This window comes from Vidua macroura, chromosome 4 (assembly GCF_024509145.1).
Source record: "Vidua macroura isolate BioBank_ID:100142 chromosome 4, ASM2450914v1, whole genome shotgun sequence".
NCBI lineage: Eukaryota > Metazoa > Chordata > Aves > Passeriformes > Viduidae > Vidua > Vidua macroura.
The window spans coordinates 56,429,556-56,437,646 of record NC_071574.1 but is presented as its reverse complement, the minus strand read 5'-3'; the positions used below and the strand labels follow the sequence as shown (position 1 = coordinate 56,437,646).

The following is an 8,091-nucleotide window of genomic DNA, read 5'->3' as shown; positions in this document are numbered from 1 at the left end:
CCCTTTTCTGAAGGATTTGCCTTTCAACCTAATTGGAGCAGGAGCTGAGTGATCAGATGTCCCTTGCTCCTTTTGAAAAATGACTGGGAAAACTCCATGTAATCAGGAGGTATTTAGGATTTCCATTGACTTTCAATTTTCTTGGTTCATCTGTTCCCTTTCAGAACGTTTGATGCTAGTCTGTTCTAAACTGTATGTTGAATTTGCTTTAATCAGATGTCTTTGTAGCAGGCATTAGGTCATTTACTGTTTGATTTTTTTCTGTGAAAATACAGGTTTTCTTAGTTTCAAAAATGTCCTTTGAAGAAACCTGTTGTACTCCAGATAGAGGAAAAGGGAAAAAAAAAAAAAAAGAGAGAAAGAGAAGAGGGCGAGGGAGGGAAGTAGAAGAAGAAGAAGTTCTGTAATTCTGTTCTTGCCCCACAGCAATGGTGGGGAATTGTGGAATTGTGCAGTTGTGAGTGTCACCCTTTTGTACCCAGCACTGCCCCCCATGCTCCTTTCTCTGGTGATCTGGGCTCATTCACTGAAGCTGATTAGCATAAGTAGAGCTTCATATTCAAGTAGACAATTGCATACACTGAGTGCTAGCTCAAACAAATCCTCCTTCTAGTTTTACACCTTCTGTCTGTGGAGACTCCCACAGCTTTGCTGCCCTGGAACTCTCAAGCCCCTTCCTTCCCGTTCCATACCTATTCCTGAGTTTAGAGACTCAATCTTAATGTAACCTTACTCTCCTCCCCAGACTTTCAGCTCCTCATCCAGCCCCACTTTTCTGTTGGCCATTGCAGCCACCCAAAACACCAGCCTCTTGAACTGTCTCTGACTCTTGAACCAAAAGTCCTGCTTCTCACAAGGAAATTCTAAAGGACACATTCAATGAAAAAACAACTAAGGCCTGTGGTGAGGAGCAGAGTCTCACACAAGTCAGTGACTATAGTTTGGCTTAGGTGGGCTGAATTTCTATTCAGAATGGCGAGCCTGTCTCCAATGCCTGCAGAAAGAGCCCAGGATAAATATGCTCCTTAGCTCCTAGCCTAGCAAGCCTCAATGAGGTGACTAAAGTCAAGTCTCTGTTTATTTGCCTTTAAAGTTTATCTTGAAAGAGTATGTTAAACTAGAAAAGTTTGCTGCTATACTTGGCAGTGAAAGCTTCTATGAAAAGTCTCTGTCAAAAAAAAATATAGTTCCCTCTAAAAGATGTGTCTGCTTTTTAGAGGGAACTCTCTCTTATATTTAAAATTCAAAAATAGTAGTAGGTCCTGAACACCATCAAAAAACCAAGCCATAAACCATCTTGAAAATCTATTTTAATTGTTCTAATACACATTTCTAAGATTAATATCTCCTTACTTGGATTATGAAGCAGTAGGAGCTGTGGTACTGTTTGGGACATAGAAAGAATAAATTGTGTAATGCCAACAGAAAAGGTGCTGAGGTAGCTGGTAATTGACAGAGTTAATGAAGTATGTTAAGCAGGTACAATATAGATGAAGTTGTCCCCTGCAGGGTGATTGGCCACTGGGGAAATAATGTGACAGTTGTCTTTGTGTTAAAATAATGTGGTACTCCTTCTTTGCCAGATCCTATCTGCAATGAGAGATGAAAGAGGTCTTGCAAGGATACCCTGGTCCTCCTATAGCACACGCTGTGCTTGAATCTGGCAAGTAAAGAACAAGAAAAAGAGTGGGTAAGGAGTGTAATGGCTGTCTGTAAGTAAAGGCATTAGGCTATTTCCTACAGCCCACACAAGAATTATCCACTATTGAAAAGTAATAATTTGACACTGTTATCTATAATCCTCCTTCATACGCTACAATGCACTGGTGCTGTCTGGGGATGAATGGGAACTGAATTTGGCCTGCCAATTTTTGTGGAAGTTGATTATTTTTAGATATTGTTTTAATAATTAGCTAACTAGCTCTCGAAGAGTACAATGGATTTAGACAGCAAAAGATGGTTTTGAGAGTAATATAGATTTTGTATTATTATCTCCTCCTATTGTATGTGAATATTATCATTGAAACAGCAGGGAAAATATCAAATGGAAACAGAGCTCAGCCTCTCAATTATACTAAGCTGTGTGGTCAGCATTGGTTCCAAAAGAGGCGTGTAGAGCATAGAGTAATGAAAAATCATTGATAGCATCAGTTTGGTGTCTAAATAATCTATTGTCCTATTCCACCATTGTTCTTACTAAAACCATCTCAGAAGATGAGCTAGCCTTCCTTAGCCATCAGATCTCAAAACACCTGAAGCTTTGTTGATTCCCTCAGGTGCTGACAGCATGCTCTCTCATGGACACATGAAAATTATATAGTATTTTATTTATTGAATTTGTAGCTGTTGACATTTTCATAGTTGATATTTATCTGCTTATAGTGGAAGTGAGTTAGGTGTTATTGAACCTTTAAGCTTTTCAATGTGGTTTTATTCTTGTCAACATATTCTAAACCCAGGAGTCCTTCTTAGGTTTCTAAAGAGAGTGATATTTGAAGAGAGATGTGATTCTTAGCAAACCTCTGACTGAGAACATAACTTAAGAAAATATTTCTAAGCATCACATGGCAAAATATTTTCTATTTTCAAAATACAGTAAGGAAAGATTAAATGCAAACACTTGTTCATTATAGGAGTTAGGCTTATAATAATCTCTTTGCCTGATCTTTCTTATGGCTCTAAGATTTGTAAAGCCATTTGTTAGTATGTTATCCATAGCAACAACCTGCACATAAGAAAATTTTCAACAGAACTTCTTTCTATGCAAATGTGAAAAGCACTTCCTGAAAATTTATCACAGATCACAGTTTAAAATATTTTTGTGCCCAAAGAATCTCAGGTGATGCCATTAAGACAGCATAAAATACCACAAAATACCAGGAGAGCAAACCAACTAGCAATTATCTAATGCATTTTTCTGGTATCCAGATCTGCCTTTTGGGAGTGCTAACTCAATAAATAATCACTGTACATAAACAAAGTATGGGCTATAACTCTCAAAAAACTTAGGATTGTCTTCAAGGTGTTTTGTTTTGTTTGATAAAATACTCTTTGGGGATGTACTAATGGACAAAGCTAAAGATCCAAGGAAAGGGAACTTGATCCATTTGAAAGAGAATAGAAGGCTGAAGCAAACAAATGCAAAAATATGCTGGTACTCACTCAAAAAGTGCTGACTTCCTGCTGTAGGTCACCTCACCCACCCACCTTGTACCACAAAATAGGGTAATTAAAAAGTGCTGATTCTCTGTGCTAGCAAGACTTCTCTCTTTTCAACTCTTGTTTAGACTAACCAACAAGACAGAATATGTTATGTGTGAGGTAGAGAGCTTATATTTTACAGACTGCCTTAAAAATAAGAGATACCACAAAACCCGACAAAATCAGATCAACCAAAGCATTCCTAATCTGTTGGTAATAATTAACAAAGTCTGAACTTATATTTTTTATCTCAAATCTTTGTACATATATCCATCCACATGGTACCACTGTAATTAACTACAAGTGACACTGGTGCAAACTGCATGTGCCTGAATGAGATACTCAGATGCTCAGGCTGACAGTGTATCCTACACAATGAAATGCATAAAATTGTTAAGTATAATGACAATTTTACAAACACTAGCCAAAGCCAGAGACTAGTCATCTCTCCCTCCCTTTCATCTCCTCACTAAATATACTACTTTTTCTAAATCTCTGTGCAAGTATTTGAAGTGCAGCAAGTCTGAGCCGGTTGTGAGGGATTAATTGAATTTACAAGGGGATTGTGCTGTATCCAACATCTCAATTAACTTACTTGTTAAATAGGTAATGGCACTTGACTGTTAAGTTGTGAAGGAACTTGTTAAATGGATATTGCTACTTATTTAAAGGATATGGTCTATGGTCTGGCTGAATAATTAGGACTCCAAAGTGTGTAGGAACCTAAACAGTATAACAGGCAAGGCTAGATGACAAAACAAGCCCTGCCTCCTCGTTCAGATACTTTCATCTATTTCACAGTACTTGAATGAGACAATATTTTTTCTCCCATTTGAAACACTGTTGACCAAAGATACGCAGAGAAGGAACAAACCACATTCAGATTAAAATTGCCAATTGTGATGTCTATGAAATCTGTGGAAATTTGCTTTTGGTTTGAGATTTGTTTGTTTATCTTTGGGGTGTGGCTTTGGGGTGGGCTTTTTGTGGTTATTTTTTTGTTCTTTCCCCAGTTACTAACTTTCCAGATCTCTGCTGAACCAAGCAGGAGCAGAGATAAGATATTGAATATATTTCTTGAAAAAAAATCAACAGCTTCATGCTCCTCCTAAAAGGTACTTTTTTATTTGTCCTTTCATTCCAAAAGTTTCCCTTACATCAGTAGCTTCCTTAACAATAGGGATAACTGAGCTTGAAAGGGTTTTACTCTGAAATGTCAATGTTGTTTACTTCCTCTGCTCTTCATTTCAGCATTTTGGCCCGAGTTTTCAGATCTTGGTCTGTGGGAATCATAAATCATGGGGAATAGATACATAGAAAATGAAATAGTATGGTCCATCTACTTAGTTTTCAAGGAACTTTGAGTCCATAGCTCCCCAGTTGTCAGCACCAAGTTTTTGTGCAATCAATTCTTTTATTTTTAAAGGAAGCTAGACCAAAAGGAAGGAAAAAAAAAAAAAAAAGAGAGAGAGAGAAAGGAAAAGAAAAAAGTACTACTCCATTATCTGTTTTCTCCAAAGTTTGATGAGTATGTTTTGATTGGGAGTTCTGCTTAAGAACATGTCTAATTTTAATTAAAGCAAACTGTTACAGAATGTACAGACTGCAAGTTTCAGTTTGATTCTCCCTTGGTACAGACTATCTTATAAATACAGTGGCATCTTTCTGAAAGTGAGACAGACTCTCTAACCTCTTGTAGAATGCATAAAATCCTGCACATATGTCATGTGGCTGCCACCTTACCTTCTCGTGAGACAGAAATTCCTGGCAACCATTTCAGAACTTCAAAGAATGTGGAGGTTTTATGAAGGTTTATCAAATAAAAACAAAGCTTTACATTGTTAAAAGCATCATCCAAGATTCTTCTTAAAGGATAAATCCTTTCCTTAGTACTTAGCTTATGTTTCTCAGCTGGATACAGGGAAACTAAATGGAAGAAAAGGAAGTATTTTCCCTGTAGATTGCAAGAAAGACAGTGCTTCTGCTTAAAAAATGACATTGCTTTAGTGGTTTCCACTTACTCGCTCCACATGAAAAAGATCAGGGAAGAGTTTGTTACTGGGGCTGTTGCAAAATTTTCTGCATCTGGAACTGGAAAATATCTTTGCAGAAGACAGAGGCTGCTTTTTGAAAGGTCATTTTCAACAGGTGATAGCTTGGGTAGCAGAAGCTCTCTCTCTCCCCAGCATGATTCTGTAAGCAGAGGTGGCCCTTGACACTGCACAGTGTTGGCTCTGAAGCCAACAAAGCTGCACCTGAGGCCAGGAACTCCCACAGCTGTGACTGCAGAACTGATGGTTACAGTTTGGCTGCTATTTTTGCAAGGGTCTGACATACTTGCCTGCGTGGGTTATGGTCATCTTTTACATTTCTGCATGTGCAATCAACACAAGGGGAGTGGAAGAAGAAAATTTCACTCTCACATGGAAACAGAGGCAAGCATTGAAAACACAGTGCATTTCAATAAGCTGTAATTACAAATACAAATTCATCTACTAAACTTGGGCATGCAATTAGTAGACTAATTATGCTGTAATTGTAACTGAATACCAAAACAGATGACCGTGTGCCAGCCTCCATCCCACCCAGTTGTCTTTGTGTCATCGCTCCTACGCACAGTAGTGTCTATGCTCTTGTGTATCTCCTGCTGAAAATAGGAATCCAGCTGATGGGTAAATGCCATCAGTTTCTCACTTAAGTCACCAATTCTTCCAATTCTATATTTACCATCAGCTTGCTTTCATAATAACTGTGTCTGAGACCCTGTTGGGATGTGTTGTCTCAGCAGAAAGTCAGAGATGGTCCCCAGCCCAAAAGCTTAGAGTCAAAGAAGACCCACTTTGGAGAAGTGCTGCTGTCCTTGTTCCATATATCTATGGAGAGATAAGGGGTGTGCTGATCTCCATGGGTATCGAGGTGCCTAATTCTCTCTTGTGTCGACAAGTTTTGCAATATCAGCCACTAATGACTGATTTCACCAAACTTGAGCTACTTGGTTGAAAGGGCCATGTTGGTTGTACGCTCCCAGAATAATCAATGTACTGAGTCACCTCCACCAGGTGATTGCACGTGGAGCATGGCTGAGCAGAGAGGAGCCTGCCTTACTGTGCTGGTGTCAGCTGGGAAAGTCCAGGCCCAAATTAGTCCTCTAAGGACCTCGCCCAAGATCAGACAAATAGTGTGTAGCAAAGAGAATGAATCAACCCTGAGCAAATTAACTCCTTGTTTTATGTGGCTTTGTGTAAGTTTCTCTGAAGTCTTCTGATTGTACTGATGAGCAATGTCTGAATGTCAATATTTTGATTACTGTTAATATGCATAATTTTCAATAAAATTAATTTAGCTAAGAATAAAAATACCTTTTATACAAGATCTCACAGGTTTTGGCAATGTATTGATTTAATGTACTTAGTTCAGTGAAAAATCTGTTGGTTTAAGCTATCTGCCATTAGTTTCAATTAAAATATATTGATCTGAGTAAATGTTGGTTAGTAAGTTTTGCCTGACTGTGAAAAAATATTTGCTTAAGCAAAAATTGTATGAGTATTTAGACATGTATTTTAGGTTGGGGACTCTCCTAGCACCAGTAGAACTGTTCAAGTATCAATAAATTTCTCTAAATATAAATGAAAATATTTTTTCTGAAATTAAAAAAGCTGATTACAGTAATATTGGGACTGGTATGCATATTAATTCAAGTAAACTTGGTTTTGAAAGAGTAAGCATTCAGTCAAGAATACTGTAACATGAAAACACTGAAAACTCAAGCTCTCTGTGAGGAAATCAGGTTTTCACATGGAAAGTCAGACTTTCTTTAACCACAAAGCCAAATAATCACAGAACAATAATAAAATAATTTAAGTAGCCATGGGTAGTAGGAAACCAGGCTAGGAAATGCAGCTGTTTAAAGTACTGTAAGCACATAATTTGTGGGAGTAATTTTGATCCAAAACATCCAAAAATATACATAGGAAAAAAAAAAAAAGCATGCAAGCAATAAGGCTGATACACCAGTCCTTTATTAGTTCTATAAAGACTGGAAACCTTTGGGACTCTGATCTGCAAGCAGAAGAGTACCTCCACCTTGGGATAAAAGATGGACATGCCTGCCTGACTCTGTCCTCAGCTACCTGCACTCACACCAAGATGATAACTACCCAGCACTGTCAGCCAGAGAGCAGGTTAAATCTATCCCACAGTGGTCTGCTCAGAGCCTTGCAGCAATTCAGCTCTAGGGTTCAGATTAAAAACTCAGGAGAGCTGGAATGCTAGTTGTACTTATTCTTCAGAGAATACATATGTGCTGCCTATTTGTTAGCTGCTTACACTAGAGCTGTTTATTTTAGAGATGCTCCTCATTTTAATCTTATCTATTCAAGTTTAAAAAAAAAAAATCCTGGATAGAAAGTAGCAGTTTTTTATCTTTGTGGGTTTGTCTGGGGGAACAGTACTTCCAAGTTTCCCTCTCTTTTCCATGTGTGGGTGTGTGCAGAGAAGAAATAATGCATTCATAGGTTTTGTACCTGCCACCCATCCTGTATTTCAATGGCACCCTTTATCTGGTAGAACTGCCTTGCCTGGGACAGTGTATCTGTGTATACACTCCTTTCACAAGCAGGAGTCTGACAAAAGCACCAGCACCACTGTGAGGCACTCTCTGGAACTCTGGATGTGGCAACTGCCCCTGCCACAGCAGCACAACGGTAAGGCACAATGTTCAGGGGTATCACACTTCAGGTAGGCACACACTCTCATTTCTTATCACTCTCATTTCCTCAGTCTTTTTTTTTTTGTTGTTGTTGTTGTTTTGGTTTTTTGGTGGTTTTTTTTTTTGTTTTCTTTTGTTTTTGTTTTTGTTTTTGTTTTATCTTTAATTGAGGGCTTGAAAAT

The 8,091-nt window shown here is 38.2% G+C and overlaps 1 long non-coding RNA gene across 1 annotated transcript; it reads left to right on the top strand.

Annotated features, from left to right (window-relative positions):
- Positions 1-1,608: 1,608 nt before the first annotated feature.
- LOC128806546 (uncharacterized) lies at positions 1,609-6,580 on the top strand. The gene is made up of 3 exons (XR_008436860.1): positions 1,609-1,690; positions 4,215-4,316; positions 5,987-6,580. It is a non-coding gene; the product is annotated as an uncharacterized LOC128806546 (long non-coding RNA).
- The last annotated feature ends 1,511 nt before the right edge of the window (positions 6,581-8,091 follow it).